Raw genomic sequence first — 16,621 nt, 5'->3', positions numbered from 1 at the left:
ACTAATTTTTTATAATTTTGTCAACTTGATCTTTGGATTTGGGAGTTAAAAATTTTTAAATTCTATTACATTATACTTTGTTCATGATAATCAATTTCCAGCAACCTTTTTTTTTTCAAATTAAATGTTATGGACATTTATTGAATCTCATCATTCAAGCTAGTATGAATCTCATTAATGATGTTGTTTGTAAAATTTTTAATGAGATCAAATACATAAAAAAGTCAAGCCCTCATAAGAAATGATTTTATGATATTGTTGAAAAAAGTTTGAAATTGAAAGGAACTAAAAGGTTACAATAATATGTGTGTGAAAGATGGAATTTTATATATTTGAGGCTTGAGTTTGCTCTTTATTATAAAGAAGTGTTAGTTTATTTGGGTAATGGGATTAAGTTTCCAACTCTTTGCACTTATTGATAAAAAAATGGGTAATGTTCACATTTTTTGCAAATTTTTGGAAGTTTTCTATAATGTATCATGTGCTCTCTTGTTCTAAATACCCCACTACAAAACATTTATTTTAGAGGGATTTGAAAGATTCATAATTGCTTGGTAGATATAGTTAAAAGTTTACACATATTCTTAAGTTCATTGGTTAAGGAGATGCAAGAAAAATTCAACATATATTGGGTTGAGAATAGTTTAATTTTATCATGTGCTGTCATTTTAAATTCTCCTTACAAGTTGAACTAGTTGTAATATTATTATACAGGATTCTATGGTATTCATGCCTTAGAGTTTGTGCAAATAGTTCTTGAGACTTTTAAAATGTTATTTGATGAGTATGTGATGAACTCTAAATCAGATTCTTCATCTTTGGTTAGAAATTCTAATGTTTTGGGACTAATTTCATTGAATCTATCTTGCATGAGTTTAATATGAATGGGGTTGATATGAGATTAGGTTTTGATGAGAGTGATGTTTGCAAACTGTTTGTAAGTAAATCCAAATTTGAAAATAAAAAATTAGAATTGGATCTTTACTTGGAAGAACAAGCATTTTAGTTGAATAGTGATATTGATATCTTGGATTATTTGAGTAAAAGCCTAATTATATATGAATGCTTTCACTATTGACTGGTGATCTTTTGGCAATTCTAGTATTGAATGTGGTTTCTGAGTCAGCTTTTAGCATTAAAAAGAAAATTATTAGTTGTTTGAAAAGTTCACTCAAACTAGTTGGATTAAGATATTAAAAGTATATATTAAGTTTGGATCAAGTAGTAAAAAGCTAAAAAAAGAATCGAACTAAATTATATATATTTTATTAGCTTTTATATTTTTTAAATTTTTATAAAATAAAAATAATTATGTCATACCTATTTCTATTTAAATATATTAAATATCATATTAAAATAATATATAAAAAATAAAATTCAAAAAATTGATAAACCAAACCTAATCGGTAGAATTTGGTTAGAATCAGATTGGATTATATGGAAGTTTGATTCGGTTTGGATTCAAATTAGATTTTAAAACTTCATAATTTTTTACATTATCTAAAAAACTGAACCAAATCTGATCCAGTCTTTTCTAAATTGTTATCACCGTAAAAATAGGGGTTTCTAAGGGAGATTTAGGAGAGAAGAGTAGTGACATTTTAGGGTTTAATTTGGGTTGGAGGAAATTAGCAATGGTGTCGATTGTTTGCTAATGGAAGAAAGGAGTGAGGGAGTTTTGGGTCAATTTGGGAGTGATTTTAGTCCTAATCTAGGTCTAGTTCAATTCGGTTGAGTTTGGGAATGATGCCAATGGTTAGATATGGTCAAATGTGATTAAAGTTAGCTTAGGCAACCTCCGTATGATGGAGGGTTGAACGGGTTAGGAAGGAGAACAAAAGGAAAAAGAGAGAAATGAAAAAGAAAAAAAAAGAGGGATAATTTAAAATGATTCCATTGTTAATGCCTTATCACTTACAAAATTATATTTTAATAAAAACCAAACTAATTAGCAACAAAATTCCATCGATAAAGGTCCTGTAGACATTTAGTGATAGAATTTTGACCTATTAGTGACGAAATTCTATCTTTAATGAAAAAACAAAAAGATCTTAAAAATGTTTTTTAACTAAAATTTATTTTTTAAAGGAATTAGCAATGGAGTTTAAGTCGCTAATTTCGTCACTAATAAAAAATAAAAATTTGAAAAATAATTTTATTTTTCTTAAAATAAAAACGATAAAAGAATTAGCGATAAAAATTCTATTGCTAATTTAAAGCTGTTAGCTGCGAAATTTTCATGGCTAACTAGCGACAAAATTCCATCACTAATGGAAAAACAAAAAGATCTTAAAAAATGTTTTTTAAGTAAAATTTTTTTTTTGAAGGAATTAACGATGGAATTTAGGTTGTTAATTTGGTCACTAATAAAAAAATAAAAATTTCAAAAATAATTTTATTTTTCTTTAAATACAAATGATAAAAGAATTAGCAAGAAAAATTTTAGTGCTAAGTTTATTGTTAATAAAAAATAAAATTACAAAAAAAACTATTTTCTTAAAATAAAAATGGTTTAAAGCTATTAGCTACAAAATTTTGTTGCTAATTTTGGTGCCATATTCAAAATTTTGGCACACCCTAATTTGGAATGGAATATAGTTTATGTTGGTAATTTGATATTTTGGCGACAGAATTTTGTTACGAAATCCATTGCTAAAAGTAAAATACTACTCCATATAAATCCATTGCTATTCCATTAATAATCCATCACTAATAATAACTTTTGGTGATGAAAAAATTTTGTTGGTATTGTTCTACTACTATTGACATTTTTCTTGTAGTGAATATTGAAAAAGAGAGCAAAGAACTAAAACTTAACTTAGTTAATTTATGTAGTCACCCTTAAAATGTGGTATCCAGTAGGTTTAAGATTCAAATCTTAGCACATGCAATTCTTTCTTCTATTTTCAAAATGTGGCTTTCTTTGTATAAATAGAGAGAGAGAAAAAGAAAGAATATCCTAACACTATATTGACCTTCTATATTTGTAGTAGTTTAAAGACATTAAACACAAATGGCATTACCTTCTTATTTAACATCATATATAACATACACTATAGAAAGAACTAACAAATGTAATGAACTCAGTAACAGCAATAATGTTACCTAGGCGCATATGTCTCATTTTTTTATGTACATGCAATGATCAAAACTAAAAATATAAAAGATGAGAGTGGACTAGATAAAATTGTCAAATGTGTTAGCCTTAAATTAATCTTTATTTTGAAATGATAAAATATTAAACAAAACAAGCTTGATCAAGTTTTTGAAAACGATTTATTTAGTACATATTCTTAAGTTTTATTGTTTTGGTACTAAATAAATAATATATTTTTTAAAGTTTAAACAAACCTCTTTCTTTATGTTTTCTTTTTTCTCAAATCAAAACTAGCTTTAAACATTATTTATTTGAATATAAATGAAAGTCCAATTATTGTTTTCAAAGTGAATTTATTCATTTTGGACTCAATATAATTTTCACAAAATTGGTTTTGAGAAATAGATTAACTTAAGAAAGTTGTTTTACAAGAACAAAGTTTTTCAACATTGAACTTGTTTTATTTTTTACATTAATTCACAAAGTTTTAATATTTGAATTTTATATGGTTGAAAAGATCTTTGAGTCTACTTTCTAATGGATCAAACAAAATTCAAAATCTGAATTTTCTAAGAAAACATTTTAAATCTTTATTAGACATTATGCAGTTGTCTAAAAACTGCACAAAAGGTAGTTTTGAAAATTCACTATAATTTGAATACAATGAATTAGATGATGAATTTTATATTGATAGAAAATCTTTTAAATCTAGTTTCTAAATCTTCAAACACTTTCTGATTTGGAGTTTTATTACTCAAGATATGATTAAATTAGTGAGTAGAGTGCAAAATAAAAGATAACCAGTAGCACTATTCATCCATAATCATTCAGTATCCAAAATTTAGCTGACCCAATCGATCAAGTACCAAAACCAATCAATCCCTTCTTACAATCAATCGATCCCTTTGCCCCAAACAAGTTTCAAAGGCTAGTTTCAAAGGAGAAAATCATGTGTTTTCATTTCCCAAGCTTTTTCAATGGCTAATACCTTAATTCCTCTATAAATTAGGTATTCTAACACATCAAGAAGGTTGAAAAAATAAGAGAGCAAGCACCAATAAGTCATACTTTCATTCTCTCAAAGAAATCAAGAGCTTTAGAGTCAAAATTTCATATTTGTTGTATGCAAGCTATTTTTGTTGTATTAATTCATCAATATCCTTGTACTTCATTAGACATATACTTACCTTTAAGAGCTGTTTTAGTTTGCATTTCAATTAAGTGATTTTGTAATTACGAGGTGAGATATCCTCTTGTATTTGTGAGATTGAGAGATTGTTGCTTAGCCTAGAAAGTAAAAAGTGTTAGGTTACTATCTAAGCCTTAGGAAAAAGATAGAGTTGTAAACTTTCTTCAATTAGTGGATTGAAGTCTTGGTGAAGACAACCAAAAAAGAGTATATAGATGCCTTGAGGAGAAGGATTGAACCTGTATAAATCCTTGTGTTTGATTTTTCTATCCCTACACTTTTTACATTTATTGTTGTGTATGTTTGTTTCTAGGCTTATTAATTGTTATTGTTTGCATCATAATTTTCATTAAGGAACTTATTGTTTTAGTTCTTCATTCAATTGTTTTGAAATCATTATTTAGGAAGTATTTGGAGAAATCTAATTCACCCTCATCTTGGATCATAATCTCACCTAAAAAGCTAATAATTGGTTTTAGAGCTTTGATATCATTTTATAGGTTTAACCATCCTGATTAAAGATCCTATGGCTCAATTTAGGTTCTAAGATGGTGAGGTAATCCTCAAAACTCTCATGTTCAATAAATATGAATTTGGTGAATAAAGAATGAGGATGAAGGTGTTCATAATGGTCTAAGATTTTAGAGCTTGAAATGTGATAAAAAAAAAAAGGCTTAGTCTTTCTTCAAATGATGCCAAGGTCAAGTACTTACTCTATGAAACTCTTGATTTTCATAACTTCAACTTGGTCTTAAATTACTCCACTTTAAATGAGATATAGAGAAAGTTGGATGAGCTATGTGAAAAATAAATTTCCAACCAAAATGTATCATGTTTCAAGGCTCTTAAAAAGTCTAAGGTAACCTTTAACTTAATTGATTTGATGAATTGCAAGATGCCTATGATGAGTTAGTTTTGGAATTTGAGTTAATGAGAATGAAATATAATAAAATTATTTCAAAATTGAATGTTGAAACTGATTTCTTAATAAATAGAAAGAATGATTTGGAAAAAGAAAATGATAAATTGAAAATGAATTTTGAAGCTTGTTAAAAGAGAAATGAAATGCTAGAAAAAGAGAATTTAGAATTGAGAAAGAAATTTAAAGTTTTGATGAATGAAAAGCAAGAGCTTTTAAACAAGAGTTTAAGTATTAAAATGATTAAATGCAATTTTGTCATTTTCATGGGCATAGTACACATAGTTGTCTTATAAAGAGAAAAGTTTCATTTAGAATTAGACAAGTATGGGTTCAAAAAAGAACTAGAGACTTGGTCACTAACTCTTAAGGACCCAAAGCAATTTGGTTACCAAAAATCAAATGAAGAATATCTTTTATAGATATGCTAAAGCAAAAAGTTACAATGTGTTTTTGAAGAATGGAACTCTAGACACATAATAGAAATGGGTAACCTCTAAACTTTTATGCATTTGACATTGGTTGCCTATTCTTGATTTAAATTGAATGCTAAATTGTTATATACTTGTTGAATTTTATTTTAAATATTAATTGCTTAAGGTATGTTTATACTTATTTTGAAGACCGTTTATGTATATTTGTTACTTTAAATGGTTGGTATTGATGTTATATGTTTGGTGTGTATAATTTTTGTGCTTAATTATTTTTATATTTATGCACAAATTTAGAGGGAGCACTCAAAGCCTAATGATTTTAAATTTATATGTTTTGCTTTGAAAATGATTTATGCTAAAGTCAAGCCTTTAAAATATGAAATTTTGTTTTAGTAAGTTTTTAAGTGTAAAATGAATTTGAATATCTTGTATTCAATATTTTAAACTTACTCAAACAAAGAAACCTGATAACTTGCTTTTGTTTTAATTTCTCATATTATTACATGTAAGTTTCAAAGCTTTTTAAATCATGTTTTTTAACATTTTTTGACATAAAAACCATTTGAATATTTTCAAATTGTGGTTTCTAAATAGTTTGGAGAGCTTAAAATATATTTCTAACATTTTTGTCCACCTTATAGCCTTTTTTAAGGAAATATGGGGTTTAAGAGTTGACTTGTTGATTTCCTTGTTTCTAGATCCAAATGACCACTTGAACAACTTTGTTTTGTCATTTGAAACTTGTTGGAAAGGTTCAAGATGGTTAAAAATGAACCTGACTAGTTATGATAGTTTTCAAGGTCTTTTTCAAGCAAAAATCAGCTTTAAAATGTCAAAAATCAAAATATTGGACATATTAAGCTTTAAATGATTTATCCTATTTTGTTTTGCATAACTAAATTTGTTAACATAAGTTTGGTGCTACAAAAATGATTTTCACTGTTTTAAAGCATTTTGTGTGGTATATATTGATGTTTGAATAGTATAAGGCCTAAAGAGCTTACTTGAGAAATTTGTTTATATTGCACATGTTTATGACTCAAACAAGTTTTCTTATTTTAAAAAAATGTTTACTAACTTGTTCCAAAGTCTGATGAGTGAAATTAACAAATTTTTTAATGTTTCAAGGGTGTTCTTGGCACTATTTATGCATAAATGGGGTTTGAACCATTGAAAATTTAAAATACATGCATTTGTTGAATATTTGTGCTTTTATCATATTTATTTGATCATTTCAAACTTGTTTGAAATGGTTTCAATGCATAAACTTTGTCTAAACACATTTTCACATTTGAGTTGCAAAAAGGCATAAAGTTAGAACATTTGCAAAATCATACCAAAAATTTGCTTCAAAATATTTTTGATCCAAAGGCCTTATTTCTATAAATCTAAAATGATGTTTTTAACATGTTTAAATTTTATTTTTAACTAAAAAATCAAAATCCTAAATTTGGAATAAAAAACCTATAATTTTTCACTGTTTTATTACTGTAATAGAAAAAAGGATCTATCTCCTTTTTAAAGGATCAATTGATTTTTTTACTAGAAGCAAAATGGACTTGAAAATCACAAAAAGAGAACAATCACCCTACATGGGGGATCAATCACCCTAATGACAGGATCAATCCCCTCATGAAAGCAATCGATCCATTCTAGCAAATGCCACCAAATTGAGTTTTGGCTATTCAAATGGGTTGGAATCACATGTTTGAAGCTTATGTTACAGCCATTTTGACTCTTTGACATTTGACCTTTGACCTTGGACTTTCAATATTGACTTTGATATTGAATTTTTCAATAATTTAAATTTTTTTTAGAATTAAAAAAGGTATGCATGTTAATATTTATTTGATTATATTTTTAAATGCTACCTTGGAATGAGTATTTATTCTAAAATTGAAAATTTGCTTTCAATACTTGAATTTATTATTTCTTATATTTTAAATTCAATTTTATTACTTTCATAAATCTCAAATTCATATATGAATGAAATTAATTTTTGATGCAATGCTCATGTGGTCAAAATGCTTGATTTGAAAATGCTTAAAATTTTTATTTCTTAATTTTTGAAATAGTTTTGAAATATGCTTATTGTATGCTTAATTGAATTATTCTTTGACTTTTGCTTTTAAATTTGATATAGGATGAACTATTTGATTTTAAATCAAATATATAGTTGGTTCATATATTGTTCTTGTTAAATGTATGCTAAATATGATTTAACTTGATTTGATATTTGAATTTTTATGCCTAGAAGTCATATGATTAAAATAAGTGAATGATTTTCCTATGATGCTTATTTTACCTTAAGTCATTGTCCATTATGGCCTATAATTTGTGTAGACATATTTATGCTTTTGTGATGAAATTTTTTTTTAATATATTTGGTTGATAAATATATCTCCCTTGCGCTTTTTAATTTCTATATGGCCTTTGACATATTATTTTGTGATTTCTTAAATAATTTTGAATATTGAACATGTCTTCTTTATGTTCATTATTTTCCCAAATTGACTTTTGTACATTACATGAGAACTTTAGTTTTTGTGCCATTCTTATGATATATGATATTTAATTTGATATATGACATTTAGCTTAAGTATATATCTCCTTTGCTTTTGACAATTGTGTTTAATAATAAAATTTTCCTTTCCCTATTATGACTTAGAATATGAAATTTATTTTCTAACAATTGGTATAATTTTTATCAATTGATATTCTTGACACTATTAATGAATATTTCTTTGTCAAAAATATTTTCTAAGTCTATGCTAGGAGAACTTTAAATAAGCATGATTAAGCTTAAATTTTTGAAATTTCAAGTATAGCAAGCAAAGCATGTTATCCTCATCAATCAAGCCTAGTTTTGCTCAAATGAAGTGGATTGGAGAATTCAAAGTCAAATAAGCACAACAACAAAGCTTGAAAAGGATGGAGGTAAATCCATTGACTTTATGCCTATAATATATGAGTTTGAATACATATACATGCTTGCTTTGATATAAGCAAATATATGACTTTGAGGTTGAATAAATGAACACATTGCACAAATTAGTCATCAAACTACTTGATAGAATATGTTTTAACATTGTTAAAACTTTGGATTGATTAATTCACTTTGATTAATATTCATGCCTAGTTCTTAATTGCTTTGATGAAGTTGATAGTTTAAATGCATGAGTATTTGATCAATGCATGAATCTTTGAACATGGATATGAGTTAAATTGATTGATTTCTTTAAACATGTTCATTGATTAAGATTATTGAAATAGCATAGACTACATTATGTCTATATGTTTGTATCGTTATTGGTATATTGCTATATGTGATTTGAAATATTTTTGTATATACTTGTATGATTTTGATTGAAATATATATTTAGATACTTGCATATGTTTAGATTAAGTTCATTGTTATGCATTGAAATAAATAGGAATATATTTGAATAATTATGCTTTCATTTTTTCTTTGTTATAACATATATGTTCATAATGTTTGAAAAATCACGCTTGTATAATTCTTTGCTATAACATGATGATTAAATATTTGTTTTATGAAAGAATGTTATTATGCATGTATTGAATGAACTTTTTATATGCTTGAAATATATTGTGATCCTTGAAAGTTTGTGAACAAAATAGCTAACAATTGTTAACAATTGATATCAAAATTGCTAAAGAAATTTTGAACTTTCATGGATATCTGTTTATGTGCCTATCCTTAATATAACTTGTATCTTTCATGCAAAATTGTGTGTGCCTTAAATTGATTAATTTTTATTTTTAAAATGAGGAGAAATCTTAAAATACAATTTTGCTTTATTTATGATAACAATTGATATGTTTTGTGATAACTTATCTTTAACAATTGATATGAGCTTGTATGAATGTGTTTGAATTTATGCTTAATTGCTATTAATATTTAGGTTCTAAGCACATTTTATGATAACATGATTTATGAGTAGGTTGCATATCATTTATTATCTTTTTTACTCATAAATTTCATATGGCTAGGTTGATTGAATGATTTTATGCTATAATGTTTAAATTGGATACATTTATGCTTTTATACTTGAATACATGTATTGAACTTCATTGTGTATATTACACTTGATTACATGCATTCAAAATACTCTTGATATTATTGGTATCAAACATTTTGTCCCATGCCTTGAATTAATCTCTTTTTTTTTTTTTTTTGCTATGACAAAAAATAAAGAGTTTATGAATATTTCTTCTTGTATGCTTATAGCAATTGGTACATGAGCTTTAACATTTAGTATAAAAAGCTTAAATAAAAGGGGGAGAAATATTTCATGAATATATTTGTTAATAATGCCTTTGTATTTATTTGTTTATTAATATGCTCATGCCTTTTTTACTATGACAAAAAGGGGGAAAAATATCATATGGACAAATTTGCTTGTGCTTGATATACATATGTTTAATTGTACTTATTTGATATATTTGACTAACATATGTTTGTTGATTTGTGTTGGATTAGGATGCATTAATTAAGGGAAAGTTTTACCATACAAAGTTTAAGGGGAGATTTCAAAAATCTTAAATGTCTTAAATAAAGTTTTTATTAAACAAATTTATCTTTAAGTTTTGTCATATAAGAAAGGAGGAGATTGTTAGCCTTGAATTGATTCTTATTTTAAAATGACAAAACATTAAGCTAAATAAGCTGGATTAAAATTTTGAAAAAATAAATTATTTAATACATGCTCTTAAGTATTATTATTTTGGTACTAAATAAATAATATGATTTTTAATGTTTAAACAAACCTTTCTTTTTATTTTCTTATTTTTCAAATCAAAACTATCTTTCAACATTATTTATTTGAGCTTAGATGAAAGTTCAATTGTTGTTTTTAAAAAAACTTTATTCATTTTGGACTCAATATAATTTTGATAATATTGATTTTGAGAAATAGATTAACTTAAAAAAGTTATTTTAAAAGAGCAAAGTTTTTCAACATTGAACTTATTTTATTTTTCTATATTAATTCACAAAGTTTTAATATTTGAATTTTATATAGTTGGAAAGCTCTTTGAGTCTACTTTCTAATGGATCAAACAAAATCAAAATTTTCTAAGAAAAGATTTTGAATTTTTATTAGATACTATGCATTTATCTAAAAACTGCACAAAGATTAGATTTGAAAATTTACTATAATTTGAATACAGTGAATTATATGATGAATTTTATATGGATAAAAAGCCCTTTAATTCTAGTTTCTAAATCTTCAAATAATTTTTTATTTAGAATTATATAACTCAAGATATGATTAAATTAGTGAGTAGAAGGCAAAATAATAGACAATCAGCAGCATTGTTCCTCTAAAATCATTCAGTATTCAAAATCTAGCTGACTCAATCAATCAGGTATTAAAACCAATCGATCCTTTTAGTTGTAACAGCAAAAAAATTGAATGAAATTCAAGAACCAATCAATCCCTTCATCCTAAACAAGCTCCAATGGCTAGTTTCAAAGGAAAAAATGAAGTGTTTTCATTTCCCAAGCCTCTCAAATGGCTAATACCTCAATTCCTTGATAAATCAAGTATTCCAACACACTAAGAAAGTTGAAGAAATAAGAGAGCAAGCATTGACAAGTCATACTTTCATTCTCTTAAAGAAATCAAGAGTTTTAGAGCCAAAATTCCACATTTGTTGTATCCAAGCCATCTTTGTTGTATTAATTCATCAATATCCTTGTATTTCAATAGGCAAACACTTAGCCTTTGAGAGGTGTTCTAGTTTGCATTTTAATTGAGTGATTTTGTAATCAAGAGGTAAGGTATCCTCATTATTTGTGATATTGAGAGGTTGCTAGTTAACCCAGAAAGTATATAGTGTTAGGTTGCTATTTAAGCCTTAAGAAAAAGACAGAGTTGTAATTTTTCTTCAATTACTAGATTGAAGCCCTAGTGAGGACAACCAAAAAAAAGGATGTAGGTGACTTGAGGAGAAGGACCGAACATTTATAAATATTTTTGTTTGATTTCTCTATCCATATACATTTTACATTTATTGTTGTTTATATTTATTTCTAGGTTTATTAATTGTTGCTGTTTGCATCATAATTTTCATTAAAGAACTTATTGTTTTAATTTTTCATTCAATTAGTTTGAAATCATTATTTGAAAAGTATTTAGAGAAATCTAATTCACCCCCTCTTAATCATCATCTTACCTAAAAAGCTAACAAAGTGGAACTTACTTTCAGCTACATCTTCAGCAAAATTTTGTAGTGTTCTTTTCATTTACAAGGATAAATACCCTTGGTAAACTCCTATTTGGTTAGATATCAAGGATCTCATTATTTTATGCACCAAATCACTTGCTTTATTCTTTTATCTTGTCACCTTAATATTATTATACCGATACCCAATTGGAAAAAAAAAAGTAGATAAAATAAAGTTAAATGGTTTAGATCATAAATACTTGAATGTGCATGAGATGTCTCTAACAAAGCTACTAGGCCATCAATATTCCAGAGTTGAATCAAGTATTTCCAACAACAGCATTGACAAAGCTCTCTTTTATTTTAATTATTAAGTAGTAGGTTGTTTGTCATCAATTTAGAAAAATTAGTCTTATTCATTTTTTTTTTAAATATATATTACATAACATTTTTCATTTTAGAAAGTACTTATGTATTACCTTGTTTATTCTGATTCATAGCAACTCTATACTGTTCCTTTGTTTACATCAAAGAATCACACATATTGTGCATTTTTCAGCTCCAACTTCTCTTTCTTACTCTATCATCCATTCGAACTTACATTTCCTGTATAAATTTATTACAGTAAACATTTTGGTTTTAAAGGGGAAATAGAAGCAAATATTGTAACATAATATTGCAATGTTGTAGCCATTGTAGAAATAATACTGCTAAACAGTTGAGGTACCTTCTCTTCATGATACTGAATGTAATCCAACACATTTTATTTCCAGTTCATAACTATATTTTTTTTTAACGGATTAACCATTGGCTTAGGGATGGTAAGAAGAACAAATTGCTAGGCAAGTGAAGCAAATTGTGCAACTTTTCAATCAAACAAACATTTGCTTGTATTACAATGTTTTCTTATAAAAATATGAACTTAAAAACTCTCCAAAAATTTTTGAATGTTCTCCTTTTTACCAAAGGTTCAATTGAACAAGAATATGGTCCATGGAAGAGACCCTCAATTGAACAAGAACTATGATCTACGAAAAACGGTGAAGCAGAACTAGTAATCTCACAACATAACTCGATAGAATTTTGACTTTTAAATTTCAAAATGGTAAGGGTTAAATATTCATTTGCCCCCTAACTATGTAGTTCTGTCACATTGATAATTAAAAAAAAATTTGCACACAATTAAGTGCATATAGTTGTCTTTTGTCAGATACTCTTACCTCAAAAAGAACCCCGATAGATTACTTTGCCTACATGCCATCAAGAACCAATTATATGGCACCACATCATAGCAACGTCATCACTAAGCCCTATTGCCATGTCATCATTAATGAAAGATTTTTTTTTTAACTGTTTGGGGTTTTATTTGGGAAATTTTCTAATTTGTTCTTAGGAATTTTTTCAAGTGAAAAAAAAAATTAAACAAAGGCAATATTGCATTTCTAGTTATTCAAAAAGGGAAAATATTTGAGTTTTTTAGGGATTTGATTTCAAAGTCAATAGGATATGATTCAAAAGGGGAGATTATGTTTATAAATGTTGAATTATTTAAAACAGATAATTCTGTGTTTTCTTATTCACTTCGAAAAAAAAGCAAAGCTATAAATTTTAAATAGACTCAATTAGATAGCAAAAAAATTTAAAAAAAAAAAAACCTCTAGACTTTAAAACATATAAAGAAAAAAGATTCTAGAAAATAACAACAAAATCAAATTCTTAAAGATAAGGAATTTCACTTAATTCCTTAACTAATTTTTGAAAACTTTGACAATTCTCCTCAAGTTGATGTATAGATGTCTATCATTCCTAACTTGATAATAAGAAACTCAAAGTTAGGTCTTAGAATTCCCTTGATTAGGATGTTTGCTATTTGCTGCATTGTAAAAACAAATGACAAACATTTAGCACCAGCCTCAAGTTTCTCATTTATAAAGTGCCAATTGTTAGAAGATGTGTTTAGGACTGCTAATGTGGATTCATGAATACTGCTTAGTTGAATGTTTCATGTTGTTCCTATTTTTTTTGTGTTGGTAATTTTTTTGTTATTCATGCTGATGGTCATGGCTTAATCTTAGGACTATGATTTTAGTGGGTAGTTATTAATTAGGCTTTAAATTGTAATGTTTCTGATGTTAAGATATGCAATAGTGAGTAAAGTTTTCTTTGCTTCAAAAATAATAACATTTGGTATCAGAGCTATCTTCTTAAAGGATCTGTGTGTGAAATTGACGCGTCATGGAAGCTGAAGCCAGTTTCTTTGTAATTGCTCCGACGGTGTTTGACGGAGACAACTACCAGATTTGGCCAGTACGTATGAAGACATACTTGGAACCTTTAGATCTTTGGGAAGTAGTGGAAGAAGACTATGAAATTTCTGCACTTCTAAACAATCCTACCATGGCACAGATTAAAGCACAGAAAGAAAAAAAGACAAAGAAATCAAAGGCAAAAGCCTGCTTGTTTGCTGCAGTCTCATCAATCATCTTCACTCGAATCCTGTCTCTGAAGTCAGCAAAAGAGATATAGGATTATCTCAAGAATGAATATGAAGGAGATGAAAGAATTAAAGGGATGCAAGTCCTTAACTTGATTAGAGAATTTGAACTTCAAAGAATGAAGACTCCAAGACGATTAAAGATTACTCCGATAGGCTTCTGAGTATCGCAAATAAAGTAAGGCTTCTTGGATCTGAATTTACTGACTCAAGAATAGTAGAAAAAATTCTTGTTACAGTACCTGAAAGATATGAAGCAACCATCACTGCCTTGGAGAATACAAAAGATCTGTCAAAAATTTTTTTAGCAAAATTGCTTAACGCTTTGCAAGCACAAAAACAAAGAAGACTGATGAGAAAAGATACAACAATTGAAGGAGCTTTGGTAGTCAAGCATCAAAATATGACCAAAAGCAAAAGAAAGAAGAAAAAAGATTTTGAAGGAAATAGGGTAAGTACTGCATCAGCCAATGCAAAAAGAAAGAATGAAAATCAGAAGAAATCTTATTCATCTTGCCAACATTGTGGAAAGAAGGGTCATCCTCCATTTAAATGCTAGAAAAGACCTGATGCTAAATGCATTAAATGTAATCAGATGGGGCATGAAGCTGTTATCTGTAAAAATAAAAATCTATAACATGGTGAAAAAGCAATGATTGCTAATCAAGAGGAAGAGGATCATCTGTTCGTAGCTACATGTTTCTCCAGCATCGAATCAAGTGAGAGTTGATTTATAGATAGTGGTTGTACTAACCACATGACACATAACAAGGATCTATTCATGGAACTAAGCAACGTAAACTCATCGAAAGTTCGAGTTGGTAATGGCAAGTACATAACTATGAAAGGAAAAAGAACAGTTGCAATTTCAACTTGTTCAGGTACAAAGTTCATTTCTGATGTATTATATGTCCCTGAAATTGATCAAAACTTGTTAAGTGTTGGACAACTAATTGAAAAGGGTTATAAAGTTGTGTTTGAAGATAAAAGTTGCTTGATTAAAGATGCAGTTGGCCAAGATATTTTCAAAATAAAAATGAAAGGGAAAAGCTTTGGTCTAAATCTATTGTACGAAGAGCAAACTGCTTTTCCAATCAAAGAAAATATCACTGAAGTATGGCACAAGAGGCTCGGGCACTATCATCATCAGGGGCTGCTGTAGATGAAATCCAAGAATATGGTAAATGATTTTTCAGAACTTGATGATCATATTCCAAACTGTAAAGCATGTCAATTTGGAAAGCAAAGTAAGAAACCATTTCCCAAGGTAACATAGAGAGCATCAAAGAAGTTACAATTAATTCATACTAACATTGCTGGCCCACAAAGAATGCCTTCTCTGAAAGGTAGTCTTTATTATGTTGCATTCATTGATGATTTCACCCGTATGTGTTGGATCTTTTTTTAAAGTACAAGTCAGAGGTGGCTCAAGTCTTCTGGAACTTTAAAGCTAGAGTTGAGAACGAGAGTGGCTATAGAATTCAAACTCTCAGATCAGACAATGGCAAAGAGTACACCTCTGAAACCTTCACTCATTTTTGTGAAGAGACAGGCATCCAACATCAATTAATCGCTCCATACACTCCACAACAAAATGGAGTAAGTGAGAGACGGAATAGATTCATATTGGAGATGACACGATGTATTCTACCTGAGAAAAACCTGCCAAAGCAATTTTGGGCTGAAGCAGCAAATACTGCTATTTTTTTACAAAATAGGCTTCCCACAAAAGCAGTGAAGGATCAAACACCCTTTGAGGCATGGTATGGTTATAAACCATCTCTGAATTTCTTTAAAATATTTGGATGTTTGTGCTTCACTTATGTTTTATAGACCAAGAAAGATAAATTAGATAAAAGAGCACTTCCAGGTATCTTCATTGGCTACAGCTCAGTTGCAAAAGCTTATAAAGTTTTTCAGTCACAAACTGAAAAAATTATTATAAACAGGGATGTGCACTTTATGAAAGATGAAGAGTGGAACTGGGATGATACAAAAAAGATGGATCCAACCTTAAAAAAGCACCAGCTCAAGTTTCTTAGCATTGGAGACTGAGAGAATGAAATGGTGGATGACAGTCCTATCAGAGGTATAAAACTACTTTCTGATGTTTATCAAAGATGCAATATTGCTGTGTGTGAACTTACAAATTATGAAGAGGCCAAAACAGATCAAAATTGGATTACTGTAATAAATGAGGAGCTATTCATGATTGAAAAGACTGAAACATGGGAGTTGGTTGATTGACCCCAAAATAGAAAAGTAATTGGAGTCAAATGGGTGTATAGAACCAAGC

The 16,621-nt window shown here is 27.9% G+C and overlaps 1 pseudogene; it reads left to right on the top strand.

The window, feature by feature from the left end:
- The first annotated feature begins 14,144 nt into the window (after window positions 1-14,144).
- Window positions 14,145-14,906, top strand: LOC149514660 (uncharacterized; annotated as a pseudogene).
- Window positions 14,907-16,621: the final 1,715 nt, after the last annotated feature.

This window comes from Durio zibethinus, chromosome 15, assembly GCF_047325235.1.
Source record: "Durio zibethinus cultivar Kanyao isolate XHJ-2024 chromosome 15, ASM4732523v1, whole genome shotgun sequence".
NCBI lineage: Eukaryota > Viridiplantae > Streptophyta > Magnoliopsida > Malvales > Malvaceae > Durio > Durio zibethinus.
This window is presented reverse-complemented; position numbering and strand designations above follow the sequence as displayed.